The 22,901-nt window shown below is 32.6% G+C and overlaps 1 pseudogene; it reads left to right on the top strand.

Moving 5' to 3' along the window:
• LOC107009095 overlaps positions 1-22,566 on the top strand; it is a 35,079-nt pseudogene extending 12,513 nt beyond the window's left edge.
• The last annotated feature ends 335 nt before the right edge of the window (positions 22,567-22,901 follow it).

Here is a 22,901-nt window from a genome sequence, read left to right as displayed (position 1 = left end):
GATTTTTATTTTATCACAATGCCATTTTGCAGTAGTGGGTGGGGTGACAATAAACATACAAAAAGTTCACGCCCTTCCTTATCTCTAAAGATAGGGTGTCCTAACCATCCAACCGCTATTCCATCCCCGTTATCCATTGAAACTGCTCTGGATAATGGACACAATATATGTTGTCGATAGACATTCTCTTATTTCAGGCTCTTGGTACTGGATTTACACAATCTCCAAACTCACCTAGTTCAACAATATTTTGTATTTTTATTGCTCCATCTAAAATATTTTACTTTCATTCAGGTAGCATACCTCACATTTACCTTCTTGTGTACATAGTTGCGTTCAGTATGATGACATGTCATGGCTGTTTTACACTTATATCAGTTTTGTTGGTTGTTGTTTTTAATCCCAGTGGGCCATTTTCAAATGTGATTTCAATTGACATTTAGAAATCCTGTGGTACCTGCATTTTATATTTCTATTTCTTCATTCTATACATTAAATATCTAATTCTATTAACTTTGGTCATATATGCTTGCATGTGAATAGAGTAGCTGGTGAGTCATTTTCTCATAAAAAGTTTCTTTTCAAAATTTAGCATATATGTTAAAAGTTGAAAGTAATTTTAAAAAATTGGTATTTTCCATGAATGGTATTTAGATTATATTAATTAATTGAGTCCTCCTCCTACTCCTTCTCCTTTAGGATAGAACTCTTTCAGTATTCTCTCTACTCCATCTCCTCCTCCTCCTCCTTTTATTCCTTAATGATGAAGAAAGCATACATTTTATGCCTCCTCCTCCTCTTTATAATTTGGTGCTCACCTGCATTTGCATTTTTTTCTGCCCAAGAATCTAAACTGAGCGGTAACTTCATTAATTTTTTCATCTCTGTAGACTGTAATTATTTAGTTGTTGTAGTTGTAATTACGCTTACAGTGGTTGTAATTATATGGTTACAGTCTTAATTCTTTTGGAATTTGCTTTCAGGTGCTTCGAGTGTTCTGCATCTTGAAAAACTCATCCTGATGAATCGCACTACTACATCGGATGAGTTGGAGGCTAGAGACCGAGCAAGGCACGCTCGGATTTTGCGCAGTTCTACTACTGCTGGAGCTGTCGAGTTCTATCTTACTGGTTCCTTCGACCCCAAACTCGTCGGGTACATGCATATTTACGTACTGCCATCAATTTCAAATTATTTATTTAGTTATGTGTTTGATGAAAGTAAATATATAAATTATGTAAAGCATAATAAAAATGTAGTGCAATGAACTGAATTAACAAAATAAAATAAAATAAAATATATATCTGGCATGCATAGTGAGTGGGCTTTAGTTTACTATACAAGAATTAACTGTACATATTTGCTTATATAGGTACATAGATACACTATGAGTTATTGACCTGATCACAACCATACAAATAGAGTAGGACAACCCCTCACAAATCTATGGGTCCTCTCGGCCTCATTAAGAAGAATAGCCAAGGCATGTCTCATACTCTTTAAGTGTAAGGCTATCCTACCTCAAACTCGAAAACATCGAACCGGTTGTCTTCCCCCACACTTTAAGTACCGGCTCTCTTCCCCCACACTTTAAGGGATGAAACAGTCATAAAAAGAAACTAAGAAACACATCCGGGTTACTGCGGAGATCCAATCGGCAAAGATCACAAATAGACTCTCCACCACGCCCTAGTTGGCCTACATAACTGGAGTATAGCATAACAAACCCCAGAGACTCATCCAACTCAACACTCTCTAATAACTCTCTATATGTACTCAAAAACTCATGCGCATCCCTGCATCTTCCACCTTAAAATGGAGGTGGATCCATATTTTCTGAACTTCTCGTAACAGCATTGCTCATCCTCTGTCAACACAATTAAAAGGGCATCCTTAACCTAAACTCCTGGCGCAGGATCAACCTCAATCGTAGGACCCGCTGGCGGCTTCTCCATCGGACCTTAACTAAATGGAGTGTGTCCCTTATTTAGTGTCTGAGCCCCCACTCTAGTCTGAGAGCCCTCTGATGTGCCTGCCCGCCCCCACCCTGACTGAAACTCTCAAGTACCTCCAGCACCCTCAACAAAGTGTCCTAAAACAATGGTGCAGCAGCGTCCTTTGGGGGAACCTGGTCCTCTCTAACATCATTCTCTAGCTTGGGAGAGACAACTCTGCCATGGTCTCTCACTAGCGCCATACCAAAGAGCTGATCTCTTCCCCTAGCTCGGGCTCTACCCCTACCCCTATTTGGGTCTCAACAACTGGTTCGGGGGCTGCCTCCCCTCCTCTACCACCAACAGTAGATCTCATCCTTGCCATTTGGCAAAAAAACATGCGACAACTCAGTACTACAGAAACAAATGTTTCTATACCAATCCTCAAGACTCTTCTAGACTTGTCTTGTACACACATGAGACCAATGAACCTAGGCTCTAATACAATTTGTCACGATCCAAAACCAACTGTGATGGAACATGTCTTATCCCACCAAGACAAATCAACCTAAAACCCAACAGAAGAAGTAAATGCATAAATAAATAGAATAAAGGACTACTTTGTCAAGAACATTACGGATAAATATAGCATCACTCAATATCGTATCATCATCCACAAATTACAAGGAGCAAGATGAAGTGCAATGCAATGTAGTGCAATGTCATAAAGAGGAATATATGTCTTTCCTAATGATATACACCTGTTTGTACTTCAGCAAGGGACCCATAAGAAACATATCAGTCCATGCACTTACAACAGAACGTGTATCCCAACCCCTCATTACAAAATCTATCGTAGAACGTCCGGCTCAACCCTTTATTATAGAATTGGCCACAGAGTGTGTGGCCCCTCCCCTATTTCTCATCATTTCAACAAGGCATTATCATAACAGTAATATAGCATCAATGCAATTATAAAAATGTGCAAATGCTCGATGAGATGAGAAAATCCTCACATCAACAATCCAACACAGATAATCTTGGCACAATATCAAGAATGAGTCAATGCAACATATTCTTTTTTTACCCCACATTGTCATCAATAGAACTTATTCATCATTTATCAAAGAACAGAGCATATGAAATCCTTCACCAATACCCATTACTCACAATCAAACAATGGTATATAAGGTTCAATTTAATTAATGAAGGGTCAAGAGGTCCACTTGACTCCATAATAGCGTTCAATCAACTCAATACTTGATTCTTCCCTCTCAGAGGGGTCTCCAAATCAATACAATTTACACAGATATGGCATTATAATAAGAATTTAAGACCAAAGCTTCGACATAATTTGCATAACCATTCTTCTAACTCCTGGTCTTTTTTAACAAAATGGTTATTGGGCCTTGATCCCAAATGAAAGTCTCTAATAGCCTATAGGCCCTTACGGAGTCAACTTGATTCACAACACACTATTAATTATATTTACTTTCTGTCAGTTTTTCAAGATAGATATGCATATATACACATAATTATTTTCGAGGTTGACAGGTGCACGTGCTCCCCCACAAATACACGTGGTCCGCCTCTGAACTAAGAGGCATGTTGTCTTATAACTGACCTGATATTTCAGAAGAGAGTTTTCATGATCGTTTAGAGTTTTGCCCTCTTTCTTTTAATACACCTGCTTATTCTTGTGAGTTTCCGTAGTGAAAGTTTCTAAATTACATGTGCTTTTTCTTATCAACTTTATCATCCTTGTTATTAGTTTTCAAAGCAATATTTTTATTCTTAGAGGCAATGATATGATGATTATGTTTTCTTATGATGCTTATTGACCACCATATTGCGCTTACCTTTTAAGCTTTCCTGTTATTTTAGCATGTACTATACAAAAATAAAATTGGGATCTCCTCCGGGAGAATACAATATGCTGATTGATACTGGAAGTGATATATCATGGGTTTCGTGTAGCTCCTGCAGCAACTGTCCCCGAACAAGTGAACTCGGGGTAACACTTCTTGTCCATCATACTCTTGATACTTTTTTTAGAAGTCACCATCTAAATTATATTTATGATGAATTAAGATACCTGATTATTAATTAAGGTAATGCTAAAATTAACTTCAAATAATTGGCTACTTAACTTATAGGATTCTAGGTAATAGGATTTAGATTATCCTAAAGAAAAGGAGCTAACCATCCCATGAGATCTGTTAAAATGGTTTACTAGTCATATTTAGATCAATTAAACTTGTTATTAATTATAAAAAAGTAATATTTAACATTTGAGAAAATAATTCATATCTTGATGGCGTGGGTCCAAATTTTAGACTCAAAGTCCAAGATTTATTTCGAACGAATCTGATTGAAGTACTCAATTTTATAAGGAAGTTACTCAAATCTTGCAAGTTTTTAGTATTCGAAAGAAAATAAACTAAAACAAGTAAACAAACAATCACACATAGGAAAATAAACGATGAATTAACCATAACATTAGCAAAAAAATAGAGGTCACTCTTTCTTCTGCCATCTTTTTTACTGTTTCACTCAGATGTATTATTTGGGGGGGGGGGGATAGCGAGTGATGCATGTTTGAGGTCTAGCAGTTATATCGAATCACAAGGCGAAACTTCTTGTGCAAACGGGAGTCTTTCGTGGAGACTCTATTTTGTTGTCAAAATGTACATATTAGGAAATAGAAATATGAAGATAACATTTAAACTATGATTTGCGTTCCTAATTATAAGCATGCTCATATATTTTAGAGAAGTCTTATTCATGCAGCCCCTTGCACTACTGATTCATTCTAAACTTTTCCAAATCATTTAGTCAAAATTTTTTAGTAAAGAACAAAAATCTACACAATATTATTAAAGTATTAGATTCAAATGATGTGTGAATTGGGACATGAGAACTGGAAAACTAAGTGAAGGAAAAATGAAAGTCATTTTCCCTTCATTGGTAGAAAATAATGAAAAGTTTAGTCCTTATATTAAGAGACAATTCATTTAGCTCTTAAAGGGTTATGTAGAGGGTGCCCCCTCATACCGTTGTCTTTGTCACTCGGTTGGCTCGGCTTCGACTTAGGCTAATTCATTTATCAATCTCATTTGGACTCGGATATTTTCTTTCTTTTCATCTTAATAGTATTTCTGATTTATTATTTTGAATACATGAGATAACAAGTTGACTAAGAGATATATATATATATATATATATATATATATATATATACCTTTCTTTAAAGCTCCTAATCAAACTCAAAGTCACAGAGACTCAAAATTTGTTATTAAAAAAAGTATGCTGAAGAAGTTCAGAAAATTCAATAGAGAAAATGAGTGCAAACATCACTATTTAAGCTAAAATTTGGTGTGAAAGCACGTTTTAAGAAAAGGTTTGGTGTCTATTGGATGGAAGTGTTTGTTCGGAAGGGAAGGAACAATTTCTTTCTGAAATTTTGTTTGTAACAATTTTGCGAATTCAAAATAATTTTGCATGGATATAAATTAATTAGTAAAAATGAAAAATGAAGTTCGTCCATAAGATTTATTAATCAATCATTTGTCGAAGTCGAAGTAGAGCAACAACGACAAGTCGATGACATCACAAGGGGACAGTCTCTTCTCAACTCTTAAAGAGGTAGAAGCAGTATTTCTACATGTAAACACAATAGTTCTTCTCTTCATTACCAACAAGGGAGAAATGAACTTTATTCAAATTTCATTTTTCCTCTATTTCTCAATTCACATTACACCTTATATTTAAAGCTTAATCTCTAAGAGCCTGTTTGGATGTGCTTAAAAGTTGGTCAAACTGACTCAAAAGTCAGTTTTTGACTTATTAGAGTGTTTGACAATTATCAAAGTGACTTAGTTTAAGTCAAAAATGACTTATTTTAAGCCAAAAGCTAAAAGCTAGGTGAGGGGCGCTTTTTTTTTTCCAACTTATATGTTGACCAAGTAATATACCTTTTTGCCCTTAATTCTTTTATTATTATTATATTATTATTATTATTATTATTATTATTATTGTTATTATTATTATTATTTATTTTATTATTATTATTATTTATTATTATTATTAATAATAATAATTATAATAATATTATTATTTTTAATATTTTTTTTATTTTTTTATTATTATTTTTATTATTATTATTATTATTATTGTTATTATCATTATCGTTATTATTATTATAATTACTATTATTATCATTATTATTTTTTTATTTTTATATTTATTATTATTATTATTATTTTATTGTTATTATTATTTATTATTATTATTATTATTATTATTATTATTATAATTATAATTACAATTATAAAAAAATTGTGATGATAAAGAAATATGTGAATGATAGGAAATATTATTACTTATGGATTTAAAATATAAATTAGTTTTGTTTTTATTTTGTAAGTATAAAACCTTAAATTAATCAACTTTTTATCATGTTAATAGTTTTAAGGGTATTTCAGATATTTTGATTAAAAAAAGTGTTTACCAGCACTTATTTGCCAAACACATCAACAACTTTTTTTTCAATTGAAACACTTTTATCCAAACACATACCTACTTATTTTAAAAATAAGTTTCAGCACTTTCAAGTACTTTTTAAAAGTTGCTTTTTTTAAGCCCATCCAAACGGGCTCTAAGAAATCAAAACTCAGCAATCCCCCAAAAGGATGGGAAATGTATGTATTATAAAGATGTATGCATGAAAAAGTTTTATGCCATAAGTAAAAGGATTTAATTTATGAAAATTTATGCATGAAAAAGTTGCATGTCACATGTAAGGATTAATTGCATCTGAATAAGTAAGTTTTTCTTGTGAAAATGTTTCAGATCTACTTAGTGAATTAGTAAATTAGATATCTTTTAACTATCGTGAATTAGTTTATACCTAGACCACATAATTCACACAACTAATCCCTTAACCATCTTTGGCTATAACTATTTTATTCGTTTAACCATAAAATATGTCTGATTCATAAGTTTCACGACCTGAATTATTGAGTCATGATGATACCTACTATAATCCACGTGTAGGTAAGCTAACTTGTAACCCAGAATAACAAGTAGTGGATATAATGGTAGAAATAAGGCAGAACAATAATTTGATAATAGAAATAGAACAAAACAGCGGATGCAAGCAATACAATGTTCAACCAAAAAATTAACTTAACACTCAGAATATAACAAACTGCCCTCGAAACCTCAAAAATTCGACCAAGACCTCTTCAAGGCCTAAAATAATTCTCTAAATCCAATGTTCTTATCAGAAATCTGATTCGAACATTCGAATTTCGAACGTTGACCAAAGTCAACACAAGGGCTAAATTCACTTAGATTTCCAACTCAAGGCCTCAAATCCACGAAACAACTCCGAATTCAGAAATGACAACACTTCCCGACCAAATTCCACATTCCACGGTCGATGAAACTAAAGGAATTCCATTCTGAGACTCGAAACTCTGGTTGGTACGAAAAACCAATTAACAACTATAAACCTATCAAAACTCAAAACTTTCAAAAATCATGACTTTTCAATAAAATTTCAGAACCAACTTCGCAAACTGATCAAACATGAATCATCGAAAAATGAAAATTTTATGAATCATTGAAAAATGATATTCCGGCTCATTATAATGGAGCCACGAATGAGAGAGTTGAAATAAGAAGAATTGTAGTAGTGTAAGTGAAGTGATTGTGGATACTACTTTTCACCAAAAGGTGAAACTAATACAGGAAAAACAAGGGGAAATTGGGAGAAAAATGATACTTCGTCCAAATTAATGTAGCATCTTTCGAATTTTGAGATTTAAAAATATCATAAGTATTTTATTTATATTTTAAAATATTTGAATTGTCAATTATTGTGACTTATATTGATTTTTACACCGTTTCCAAAAATGTATATTTTATTTTTTAGAACTTAAAAGATTCATGCCAAATTTCATAGTGAAAACTTAAGTAGTTTGATTCTCACGAAGGAAAAAGTGTCATGTAAATTAAGAGAGAGAAGAGTATTGTTTTGAAATTTGATCAGAATCATGTGAGAGAGATATGTTGAATTAAAAGTTTATTTTGAAAACACCCCTGAACTTTGTGTAAATTATTAGTTTCAGTACTATTGACATCTTTAAAATCACCACTTCACTTTACTAACTAATCTTAGATATACCCTCGATATACAACATGTCACGCCATGAGCCTACACCTTGGGCTTGATCGACACTCAGAACTATGGTTGGGTCCCAAGCGAACCATTAGCCCGACTGATTACTAAGCAAAAAACTATACATACATGTGGAATCCTTATAAGATGGACATTCAAAATCATTTAAAGACATTTCAAAAGTCTAAAATAAATCTGTATGTAAATAATAATAAAATGGTTAAATCATCTGAATACTAAAGTCGGAACTGACTCACTAATTTATCTATCTATGAAGTCTCTACTAACTGAAGATAAGCGTCGTTACAAAACTCAAAACTACCTGACTATTCAACGGAAAATGATTATAAAATCAAATAAACTGATCTAACTAAATTGGAGCCCTCCGAAAGTGAGGTGGTCTCACCGACTGTTGATGGAAAGAGATCTTACCAAACAAATGATGTCGAGAGTACATACAAACTATATCATAAAATTATGTAGCGTCAAATGGCGTCAGTACATTGAATTTACAATATGTAATATTGTAATAAAGCTGAATGAAGCAAATAACTGAAGTAAATAAACAAACTGGAACGAAACTGAAAGTAACCTGACAGAATGTGGAGCGTTCATGAAGTAAAATCATTTAAGTTTTCTAATCTAAGATGCAACAATTGATAATACTGAACTAAAATATATAAATAGATATACTTTACTTTATTAGGGAGTTTCTTTAGCCGACAAATTGAAAGTAACCTAACATAAAGTGAGCCTCGTAATGATACGTCTTACCTACATTTCCAGAGCCATTCTAAACCTTGTCGGAGTATAGAACAAAACATCAACTTATGGATCCATCTAATAGAACTTCTTAGAGGCAGTATGGAGTTACCCGAATGACGGTATGATCCTTCCCTTTGTTAGCTACGTAGTTTATGGAGTTTGAGTTATCTTAACTGTTACCCAAAATTGAGGCTTAATACTACTCTCAAAATTTAACTTTATATGCTCATTTACAAAAAAAATAATTTATAGGGTGAGTTAATACTTAAAAAAACCCTCTTCGAGGGGCACTTGGACTTCACTTTATTAGACTGATATGCTTCTTAAAAACTTTTATGCTTTTTTGATGAAAAAATATAATTTCAAAACTCTTTTAAAATAATGCACTTGAAGTTAAAAATATATCTTATTGAAACTCTTCTAAAATCAAGCACTTTAAACTAAAGATAACAATACTTTCTTGAAATACTTCTTGAAAATAAAGCACTTGACGTAAAATATACTTTCTCTAAACTCTTCTTAATCATGCACTTTAAATTAAAGATAATAACACTTTCTTGAAAGACTTCTTTAAAATTTTGAACATACTTAATTCTTGAAAATAATGAATATGAAATACCACGACAAGATTTTTAAAACTTTGATTAGAAAGGGTCCATGTGGTAGTATAAGAATTAACCAACAATCAAGAATCATCAACAAATATGAAGTACAATAATTGTGATAAAAAATCCAGAATCAAAGATAAAAAACAGCGATAATTCAAAAATCATGATCCTTGGGGGTGGGGTTTAGAAACCTTAACTTTGATCGTGCTAACTAAAATTGTAGATGTTGGGTGTGAGCAAGAACTAAGTTCTTCACTGTGATAGCTCTACACACCTTAAAATCACGCTGAATCTTGCGGAAGAACCTTAACTTGAAGAATAACGTCAAGAAAATTTTACTTGAAATTCTTGAATAAATTTCTTTGAAATCCTATAACCAAGAATTAACATTTCTATTTATGATTCACTAATGTATGTAGGATTTAAATTGGGAAGAATGAAATCATTGGAGATGGACTTACCTTGAAATAGAATCTTGAAAACGATTGGAAAGAATTTTGTTTGAAAGTTCTATGCTTTGATTTTCCTTAGGATTTTGTCTTTTAAGTTTGAGAGAGAGAGGAGTAGGAAGAATAAAAAGATGAAAATCTGATATTTAAGGCCATTTAAGAGTTAAGAAATTCGTTAGGATATTCCTAGAGGTAAAACGACAAAAAATACTATTATTAATATCTTCCTGTTGGCCTAAACGTCACTACACTCCATCAGGTTTGTAAATTGATGATAACTCTTTACTTCGAATTCTGTTTGATACAAATTTGGTGGAATTGGAAAGAAGACTCAAATATATTTAGTTTGATAAGTTATGGGCCACCTAACTTTTAGTATTCTAAGAGATATGATCACTTGAAGTTGACCTTTGTAAAATCTTACATCGAAACTCAATTGGTATGGAAACTTAGAATTCAACTTTGTCTTGGTGGATTCTTATGACCTTAAAATATCTCCAAATCAATTAAAATACTAGAGAATTGACCTTAACACCTATGCACAATTAAAAATCACTCGATATGACCTTATACACATATGGAAAACAATTTGATCTTAGTTTACAAATTTCAGGGTATTACAATATATCCCACTTGAAATCATTCATCCTCGAATGATGCACTAAAAGAGAAATGAGCTACTTCTACTATCTTTGTGACTTTTGAAATTCCCAACAACAAAGATAGAAGTGGTTTGTATTGAGAGGTGGAAACTTAACTAGAGTACGCTTCTCACGAACGTTCACGTAAGATTTCCAGATTACGGGTCATGACATGAAGTTTCTAGAAATCACAATAGAAATAAGGCTCACATCAAATGTTCTTATCAAAATTTCTCATAACCTTCTTGAGAAAGAAATATGGGCACAAGTTGTGTCTCATATTCGAACATAAAGAACTCACAAATCTTAAGACTCTGAGCCATCTGGCCGGGGTCCATTAAACATGAGTGATATAGATTAAGACATTGTTCATACTCTACCTCAAACTATTTGACATGAAATAGGGATTTCTTGGGCATGGAAAAAGAATAGAACTACTATGCCTTAAGTGATATGACTAATAGCTTTTAAGCTCTGCAAAATTTTCACTGCGCTCCTCCTTGTGAACACTACACTTCTACCTATAGCTCCTCCAATGGTACATATGTCTGCTCCTATGAAGGTTTGAAGGTCAGAGTCTAACTGCATGCTCTTAATGTGTTCAAGCCTAACTTGGAGTCACAAGGTGCACCACATAAGGTGATCATATTAATCTAAACCATTGGATTCACGATCTATAGCTCTGTAGGGATTTTCATCTCAAGAATACGACTTTTTCTTACAAATTCACTCAACAAACCTCGATTTCTAATTAAGTCATTTACATGTATATCAGCACCCTATTCAAGCCTAGTATTATAAACACTCCATGAACTTCTAAGTAACCAATTCTTCTAAGAAATATCCATCTTCCTATCATCTCAACCAACTAGAAATTCATGTATTACTTATAAGGGAACACACAAAATATTTTGATCTAGCTACTACATATAACCAATCGTCATTTCAATCTTTTTCACACGTGGAATAAACATACTGTGATCTTCACCATAAAGAGTGTCTACCCTCTCATCTAAACCAACATTCAATTTCTATCAACAACTCTATCAAAACTGAAGTAGGACTACTGGAAAGCCTTTGAGAGAAAAGATCATAAGCACGAATAATTCAAGAAGTTTGATCTAAGAATATGCATTGCGTAGCATTAATTCACTAGAAATTGAAGGTATATCATTAGTTCATGGGACTAAGCATATTCAGAAACATGAGTGCATACATTATGAGTTGTATATCGTAAGACTGACATTCACCATTTCATAGAGTAAGATTGAGGTCGTTCATGAGTTGAATCCGGGCCTCTTATTCTAGGAAATGAGCATAGATGTTAATCTTTCTAAAGTAAAATGAATGAGAATGGATCAAGGGAATATCGTTGATATGCCAGATACGAGAAGAGTTTCATAACAATAAAAATCTGAGGAATACTCTAAGAGTATGAATGAACTGCTACTCTTTCTAAATACATCACCTATCATCTCTCCCTGAGGTCTAAAGCAGACATTCTATGTTTGTTGACTTATTTCATATAATTTTCTAAACTTGATTTTACTCAAGGATACAGACAAATAACACATAGCAAATTATGAGCTTAGAGCTTCACACGACTATATACTATACTATCTTGGATGCACATCTCTCACCCTAAGGCTTAGAGTCCTCATATTCCTAAATATCTTTCCATCACTTACTACCTCACAAAGGGAGAACATATACTTTCTAGTTGCCTCGCCACTCTTATTACAGGTCTATTAACGTAAAATCCTTCACACATTTAACTTTCATCCACCACCTAGACCTGATCTATATTACCAAGATAGCATACTTCAAGTCACCTAATCAATAACTCTCTATGTGCTAGTAACATGAAATCTACACAAATTGAATACACTTTAGTCAACACATGAGGGCCTATCAGTCTTCTATTAACTTACTGGAACATGACTGCAACTACATACTTTATTCCATCACTATCACCACACTTTAAGATTATTAGATTTCCAACTCAAAACTTATAATTCGGGGCAATTCTACTACTAATGGCTCATAAAGATCACACTATCTTTTGAGTGACAACACTACCCAAGCGCTCTAGAACATACTTTGCCCTTAAAGGTATCATCTATATAAAGGTTCAAGAAGGGGTTTGATAGTATATCATATTATTTGCTAAACACACAATTTAGGTGAACACGAATAAGAGTGCATCTTTTTGAATCAATTGGAGTGAAGTGCACTAATGGGATCTTCTCGAGTAGTTGTGCAGTCTCTTAACATTCTATTAGCTCCATCTGAGGGGCCATATTGGTAGGAATAAGAACTTTACTATGCCAGGTAACTAGAAGATGAGGGATAGTCGGAGAAGTTAGAACAATGCACGAATCTTCACAAGTTTCTTAAGAGANCATCTTTCTATCATCTCAACCAACTGGAAATTCATGTATTACTAATAAGGAAACACACAAAATATTTTTTGATCTAGCTACTACATATACCAATCGTCATTTCAATCTTTTTCACACGTGGAATAAACACACTGTGATCTTCACCATAAAGAGTGTATACTCTCTCATCTAAACCAACATTCAACTTCTATCAACAACTCTATCAAAACTGAAGTAGGACTACTGGAAGTTCTTTGAGAGAAAAGATCATAAGCACAAATCATTCAAGAAGTTTGATCTAAGAATATGCATTGCGTAGCATTATTTAACTAGAAATTTAAGGTATATCATTAGTTCATGGGACTAAACATGAATGCACACATTATGAGTTGTATATCGTAAAACTGACATTCACAACTTCATAGAGTAAGATTGAGGTCATTCATGAGTTGAATCCAGGCCTCTTATTCTAAGAAATGAGCATAGATGTTAATATTTCTAAAGTAAATGAGAATGGCTCAAGGGAATAACGTTGATATGCGAGATATGAGAATAGTTTCATAACAATTAAAATCTGAGGAATACTCTAGAGTATGAATGAACTGCTATCACATCATACTCTTTCTAAATACATCACCTATAATCTCTCCCTGAGGTCTAACAGACATTCTATGTTTGTTGACTTATTTCATATAAAAATATGTTCATTTGTACATGTATAAAATGACATGTTATAATGAATGATTGGATAAACTGTAAAAACATATAAAAATTGAAAAAAACATTTGGTTGAAACACGTTTGAGCGTGTACCTGGAATTAAGTTAAGAGGGAGAATGAGAGAATTCAAAATTCAATTTTGATATGGATGAGAGATTTTAGGAGAAAAATAAGTTGAGTAAAAGAGAAGAGATAAATTATATTTTATATAAAAGGTATACAAATCACATTCTTGATATGAGTTTGTTTGGTGGGTTCCGAAATTAAGAGCAAATTTCATTAAAATATAGCTGCAACTCATAATTATGTGAAACTATAGCTTTATTAAATAATGCAGTCTTAATGTTTGCTAATTTACATAATTATTCCTTCAATATTTGGGTCATTTTGGCCGAGAATAGGTTTCATTTGGTTGAAACTAACTGAGCTGTAAGTGTTGGACCTTTTTCTTTTCTCTCTTGTGATATTTGGCTTCTTATTTGACTAGAATATCGTTTAGTCAGATTATATTATAATAATAATAATAATAATAATAATAATAATAATAATAATAATAATAATAAAGTCCATATTGTACTACCAATAGGAAAATAACAAATCATCTGTTATTAGAAATTCAAATAGTCAAAATTGAGTGTCAACAATTATGACATAGAAACTTGTTCTTTTAGTGTTTTTTTTTAACATAATTATATTGTTGTAGGTTTAGATGAACTTCTAACACAATTATATTATTACAGGTAGAGATGAACTTTTATGACGCGGACAATTCATCAACTTCGTCTGTCATCTCATGTTCAGCCTCCGTATGCACTTCAGATGAGTGCAGCGAAACAAATCAATGTGCTTACTCCTTGCATTACGCAGATAATAGTGGCACATCAGGCTATTTTGTATCAGATTTGTTTTACTTTGACAAAATTATGAGGACCTCGTTGATTTCCAAGTCTTCAACATCCATTATTTTCGGGTGAGTATTCTTTTATATGATTATTCACATATTCTAGAGTATTATAATTCGGAAAGAAAGTATACAGTCAAACTCCAATAAGAATACAAGAATACAATTGTTATCCTTTAAGAAGAGGGAAGACGGAGTCTATCAACATTCAATCTCTCCAAAAAAAACTTAGACTAATTATACAACTGGCTAACAAATAAATTTGATCAAGTAGAAAAGTGTGTATTATATGAAAATTTTATTTAAGAATTATTTCCCCCAAAAAATATATGAATTTTCATGCAACTACCTAAAATCTATAAATTTTAACAAAAACTGTTTATTAGGAAAATTCATAAATATATTTTATGCCATTTTTTGAGCAAAAATATTATATGACAAAATAGCTGTGAAAATTAATTTGTATGTAACATTTTCATAGGTGAATTCTTTGAAAATTAAAATTGATCTTTTATTATTTTGCAGTGAAATTCCTAAATTAAGCTATTTGCGAATTTAGCTAGAAATAGTTACCTAAGAAAATTCAGGTGAGAAATTACTTTGGATCTTAATTATAAAAATTTAGCTACGAATTTATTGTATAGGAGTTTACCCCGAATTTTATATCAGGGAATCTATTGAGTATTTTATTATTGCGGAACAAATTGTAGATTTTTTTTGTAAGGATATACTTGGGGTTTTTCCATTAGCTGATGATTTTCTTACATGAAAGTAACATAAAAAAAATTGTCGCAAATTTAGTTTGGGGTATTTTCTTATTATTTACTTGAAAATATTATGAATAGAATCATTATATTTAAGATGTTCAAAATATTTATCAAATTATTTGAAGTTCAATATAATTAAAGTTTGATCCCATAAAAAAGTCACGGATATGATATCTTTTTGGGTTGAATATTAGAAATCATAAAGTATGGCATTACTAGTTACAATCTAATAGCAAAGTAGTTATTATTATTCCAATTAAATTTAAAGTAATATCATTAACAATGTACTAAATTGCTTATTACTTAATAATTAATCAAAAACGTAAGTAAAGAAAATATCAATTATATTGATTAATTCTTATATAAAACAATTACATTAATAATTTAGACCTTTAATGTCTGATTCATAATAATTTAGAGCTGAAGTTGTGTAACTATATTTGTGTGAGTAAATTCTGTCAAAATAATAATTTATACCATGAGATAACCATTATCTATAGTAATAGCATAATAGGTAACCAATTTAATATTTAAAGTTACGAATACCATAATAAGAGGCTTATGACTTAAATATATCCTTAGGTGATTTGATAGTGTAAAATCAAAACAGGTGCAGTACCTCTCAATTAGGAGACCTGATCTTGACAGATGGAGCAGTTGATGGAATTCTCGGATTCGGTCAACAGAGACTATCAATAATATCACAACTTTCATCACATGGAATTTCTCCGAAGTCATTTTCACACTGTTTGAAAGGAGAGGGAAGCGGTGGAGGGATATTAGTGCTGGGTGAGATTTTGCATCCGAGTATGGTGTATACTCCCCTTGCTCCATCAAAGTATGTACTGCAATTTTCCAAGAGCGTTATTTTTTTCAACGTTTTATAAATTATTGTTGTTTTTTTCAAAATAATTCCTCTGTCATGACATTTAGTTTGTTTCTTTTCCCAATTCTTGCAGGGGTCATTACTATGTGTATTTGCAGAGCATTTCTGTACGTGGAAGAATTTTACCTATTCATCCAGAAGCTTTTGCAAACTCTGGTGATCGAGGAACTATAATTGATTCCGGTACAAGTTTAGTTTATCTTGTCGCAGAAGCTTATGAATCAGTTGTCAATGCTGTAAGTATTCTTCTCATCAATCGTTCTCAACCACATATATATTTTCTTGATGTCTTATTAATTAAGCTATCTAGTTCAGGTTTTGAATATAAATTATTTTGACATTTTACTTGATGATCAAGCAATTACAATTATTATATATATATAATAGTCAAGAAAATATAATAATTAAGATTCTAGATCCATAAAAAAATTTATCTTTGTCATGCCCCGAGTCTAGATCCTAGGTGGGACTGACACTTGATGCCTGACTCGAGCGTATCTTTTTTTTGGTAACTAATCATTATATTAATCATCAAGTGGCTTCAATTACATAACCATAGCCAAACAACACACCCTGTTGATTATCTCAAAAGTAATACAAAGACGACTAAATTAAAGTCCAAGCATACTAAGTTTGACTACCAAACCATCAGAAGACTAAACTACGAAAAAAGGTGGCTATATCTGACAGGACTTCTAACATTACAAGCATATGCAATTTCTCTGGAAATTCCTCCCAATCTCTATCTTTTTTTAAAGATTCTCAAGTTTCTCTCTATCCACACAGCATGTATCACTTCAGCAAAGACTATTCTGAATAAAATAGCTTTTGAGACTTTCCTTTAGCATGAGCTATAGTCCATTCAATATGTTGATCCCAGCTTCTCCAAATTTGTCCATTCCTTTCTAGCTGATTAGAGATTCTAGTCCAGATTTGAATCGTAAAACGGCAACTGACAAACAAATGTTCCTTTGTTTCGGCCCTTTCACTACACAAAACACAAATAGGTTCCACTACCATACCCCATTTATGTAACCTGTCAGCTGTTAGCAATCTTCCATGAAGATTTAGCCACATAGCAAACACAGCTTTCAGCCTTGCTTTGTGATGAAACATAAGACATTTCCATGCCATCCTCGATGTCCAAGCTTGATCTCAGGGTGGACCTGCGTAAGTGTTCCCCTGCCAGCAAGTATCATCTTCACCATCCAACATGCCTGAGTTGAAATATTCATTGCTCATGGCCTTTTATATAATATGCATGAATCCACCTGATCCATAGTTTATCCCGCTTATGAGAGAGGTCCCGACGTTTTTTTGGCAATAGCATCTTTGTTCCATACTGCTAGATTAATTAGATTGAGCCCTCCAGATGCCTTAGGTAGACATACCTTTTTCGTAATCTCATTTGAACCAGACCACACATTACTTCTATAATAGCCTTCAATCAACTTAAGAATCTTAGTAGGGATGATGTATAGTTGAGCCCAAAATGCTTGAATACCAAACAAAACAGTTTGGACCAATTGAACTCTCCCTACATAAGAGAGTTTTTTCGCAGTCCAAGATGAAATTTTGGCTATAATTTTATCAATGAGGGACTTCCATTGCATTATAGTAACCTTCTTAGTTGATAATGGTATTCCGAGATACTTGAAAGGCAAATCACCTAGACCGATCCCTAAATGATTAAGGATATTTTCTTGCGTAACTTGAGGGACCCCACCGAAGGATATAACACTTTTTTCCAAATTTGTTTGCAAACCAGAGACTTTGGAAAAGTCATGAAAACATCTATACAAAGCTTTAGTAGATGTTAGATCCCCCTTGCAAATAATAGAAGGTCATCAGAAAAACTCAAGTGAGTAATTCCTAGCGTATCAATAACATGATATTAGACATGAGTGTAAACATAGTTTAAAAACATTTGAAGAGTCTTTGCATATATCTAAGTCATAATATTAAAAAAAAGACACAGTGGTCTAAACTAAACCATAACTAACTGTCTATTTATGAAACCTCTAAATATAACTAAGTAATGTCTACCACGACAAGACCCCTGTTATACCTTAAACACATAATCATAAATACTAGAAAATTGAATACTAAGCCCCATGAAAATAAAGGGACCAATAGCAGAACATATGAAACGTAGGGAGCGGCTTGATCACATGCATGCACACCTAAGTCTGCATCAATAAAAGAATGTTCAGCCCTCAACAGAATGTGAAATAGTAATGTATGTAAAATGACATAATAAAACATTACATATATACCAAGATCAATAGAAGCAACAACCATAGTTATGATCGTAACATAGGAAGGGTTAAGAGATGAGTTCATTTAATAAGATTGCCTTAGGGATATGTATTTCTAATATTTTAGTTTATTATAGGAGTATAATAGCATAACCAACAAAAACCACCATGTAAGCGGTATAACCAACAAAAACCACCATGTAAGCGGTATAACCAACAAAACCACCATGTAAGCGGTATAACCAACAAAAACCACCATGTAAGTGGTATAACCAACAAAAACCACCATGTGAGCTCATCTAGTTTAATCTCGGCCCGGTCAGCTAAGTCATCTCATACCTTACTGAACATGAGACATAGCCCTTACGGGAGGTAAAAAAGAATTGAGTCATCTGAACCAACTGCATCATCCTTAAACTACGTCAGCAAACGTAATTTTAGGCATTCATCGTTTAGATTTATGCCTTCTCGATTAACCATTTATCTCCCTTATGCTCATGTATTCATGGATTAGCTTGAAGACTCATATTCATACCTTTTGAGGATTAGTTCATAAATATTGTTTATGTCATGAGGTTACAGCTCATGTATCATATCTTTGCATTCATGAGAAATATATATCACATCATAATATTATAGTCAAGAAAACATAAGATAGCATCATAAGATTTATATTTGAAGAATTTCTTTGTTTATCATCAAGGGTTCATAACATAGAATTTTCAAGAATTCATCAAGAAAATATCAAGAAACTATTAAGAAGTTAAAAAAAAATTGTTAAGAAATCATTAGACTTAGTTTTCTAGGTAAAAACCGTTACTTTTATGATTTCATACCTGAAATCTTATATAAACTCAAGGGAATAGGATTCTTTTATGGAGGATTCTTGGGGTTCTACTAAAAATAAAGAATGATTAAAAGATATAGTCCTAACTTATTCATGTAAGATATTCTATATAAAAAAAACCTAAATAGAGGGGGTTTAGGGGGTTAGGAACCCTGCAATATGCTGTAACAGAGGTTTCAGCAACCCCCATAATTAAGTTGTGGCGGTTTTTCACTAACCCTGTGACAAGTAGCGGAGGTTATTTTGCGGCGGTTTGAACCCCCACAAATTGATTTTTAGAAGTTAGAACAATGCTCTAAAGCTAATTAAGCCAATAATTGTTCAAAACAACCATAAATTTACAAGTAATGATATTGCTGTCAGCAATTAAACAAGTTACATTATAAAAAATAATATCCAACATTTTACATTATAAAAAGTAATATTCAACTAGTTACCTTATAAAAAGTAATATCCAACAAGTTACATTATTAAAAGTAATATCCTAATGCAGTGGGGTTGTCTCCAAGTGCCCTTGTTTCACCCTTGTTTTTCTCTGTGATAAAGTAACCATAATTATGGTTGTTATCATCTCCTACTCCTCCAGAAAATACTCCATGACCGTAAATCTCCCCTGGCTCTTCTTCACCATAGACATCTAAGTTTGTGGTGATAAGTTCATTATCCTTTATCTCTTTTTTTTTTTCGCCACAAATCTTAGCAAAAATGTAAGCCCTTATGAAGCAGTTAAATAGAAACGGTACCCCAATCTTAGCCCCCAAGTACTCCATGCCTGCAATTATACAATCTGGCTTGTCATTCGCTTATCGTTGACGTAAGGTATAGTTGAAATTGCTCATCATTCGCTTATCGTTCATCACAAAAGTGGTCAAGTACTCTGGCAACAATTCTGTCCAGCTGGTTACTGTTTCAGCATTCATATTCCTTCACTGATAACCATCCTTTATAATCTGCAAATATGTTTACATTGCTTTCTCTCATTAGTATTGGCGTGCTTCTCCATGCTGTTACTAGAGATAGACTAGAAAATAAAATGTTTCAAGGGAATTTGGACACTGGATTAATTTGTGTGGGTGTATTGCCAAAGACCAAATTTATTCCTATATCGACTTTGGATGCATGTTAGAGCTTTTTCTGTTGTGCATGTTGGATTTGAAGTTCCTAGAACCATTCAAAAGTTTGCAAAGCCTGTGGGCTTTCAAAATTCTCCTGTGTTTTTTCCTTGATGGAAAATCTGTCAACTACTCCAGTATGTGGCACTTACTGACAAAATCATTGCAGCTTTACGTGGTCTACAAGCCACCAGCTCCACCTCGATAACAAGGGTGCCCTATATATATTAAGATGTTTCAAACTCAACAATTAGATTACCACAAAGAACACTGTCCCGCCCAGCTCAAACCATTGTTGTTTTTTCTCCCCTTTCTTAATAGAGCACATAAGAATGTTGGGATCAGGAGGATAACAAATTCTCCTCTTCAGTTAAAACCTCATAACTGAGACAAATCCAAGATTTGAACTTAATGGCTTCAACGTTAAGTTCTTAGAACTAAGCTTATCATACTCCCAAAGTTATGATTGGAGTTTAATATATGTTCAACTTAGTGGTTTTGCATAAATATATCTATGTACAGTGTCAATCGCACCGAGGGTACTATCAGAGATTTCATGACAAGAGACGCTTGCAGCACGTAAAAAAGATCTACAGAGTTAACTTACTCGGGAGAAGTATGGATGCAGATGTAGGTACAAATCTCAAAATCAAAAATTACAAAAAGTTAGCAATAAGCATTTGTGTTAGGATGAAGAAATCATCAATATTTTACGGCCAAATCATACCTTGGATGACAGATAATCCGAGTAGAGATCAATCATTTTATTGAGAGCTAGCTACGGTAAATTTTTTAACTTGGGAGGTGAACCACGACTTAGGAGTGTTATTAAATGTTTTTGACATGTGCTATCGCATAAACAACGTCTCAGGCACGCATCAAGGCAGTAACCACTACCTTTGGTGCTCTATCGAGCAACAAGGCAATGTCCAGTAATTTGATGGACTATTTTCCTCAAAACTTTTCAAATTCTAGGAGATCAAACAAAGTTGATTTCAACTATTCTTCTAATTATGTATTGAACTCTATCTATCTAAATGTACAAAGAAGGCAAACTAATTTACCATTTCTCTTAACTTGAACATATAATTTGCAGATAACTGTAGTTGTTTCACCTTCAGCTAAGCCAATCACATCAGCAATGTACCCATGCTATCTCATTTTCTCAAGGTTCAGTACTTTGTTTTCTATCGGTGAATATTTAATAAAAGTTATAAATTGAATACCTAATTAAGTCTCTTTGATGACTTGAGCAGTTTTGCAGAGAACATAACTGAGGTGTTTCCAACAATTTCTCTAAACTTCGCTGGTGATGCATCCATGAATTTAACACCAACAGACTATCTCGAGGATATGGGTTTTGTTGTAAGTATTTGTTTCGATCTTCATTTGTAATTTAAAATCTTCAACAATAAATTCATATGTTTTATTTATGAAACACAAAGATACGTTACAGTATTATATGTGTTTAACAGGATGGTGCTGCTAAGTGGTGCATCCGCTTTATAAGAAGTGTTTAAGCCTGACAATTCTAGGAGGTCAGTTTTTGAAACTTTAGTGTTGATATATTACATTTTAATATCCTGATCTTAGAATGCTGAAAATAAGGTCTTATGTAATTGCATCATAATTTAATTGTCATTCATACATTTCTCTCTCTTGTTACACAGATGTTGCGCTTAAAGATAGGATCATTGTATATGATTTGGCTCGACAAAGAATTGGTTGGGCAAATTATAATTGTAAGTAGCATTTTCATGATTTGATTTGTGATTTTGTTAAATAGATTTGATGTTATTGATGACTTACATTTTTATTTCATGTAGGTTCATTACCTGTGAACTTATCTATAACCTCTGGCACATATGATGTTACTCAGGCTAGCACCATCTATCATATGCTAGAGATAATTTTATTCTTCCTCTACCTATTTTGGACCAATGATTAATTTCATGTTTGTGTAGCTTTACTTTAGATTTCTCTTGTATTGTTGACTCCATCATATAACCAAAAATAATAATAATACTATTAAATAATAGGAGGAACATGTAAGAGGAAAAATAATGTAAAAAGAAAAGTTCACCTTGATATGGACTTATGTATTTTGAACTTAAGTAAATTTATTCATAAAATTTAGTAAATATCAATTCGAAAACAGATTTACTTTTTAATTTTAGGAAAATCAATTTTTGAAAGATATTAAAACCTTTTACATGAAAATCAAAATTTGGATAAGAGATAAAGTTAATTGCTAGGTTGAGACACTTCTTAAAATCCACAGAACACGGTTTCAATGGATTTTAAAACATTTTTGGTTAATTTCTTAAATTCTTAATTTTACATAATATTATTATCTTATGAAACAAAACATTTGTCGCTTATCCGCGAATTTCATTTCAATATAATTTGACTTGGTTACTTAAGTTAACTAGATATTTCAACCACCACA

The sequence above is a fragment of the Solanum pennellii genome, chromosome 1, assembly GCF_001406875.1.
Source record: "Solanum pennellii chromosome 1, SPENNV200".
Lineage (NCBI taxonomy): Eukaryota > Viridiplantae > Streptophyta > Magnoliopsida > Solanales > Solanaceae > Solanum > Solanum pennellii.
Note: the sequence above shows the minus strand (reverse complement) of the source record. Positions and strands in the feature narration are given on the sequence as shown.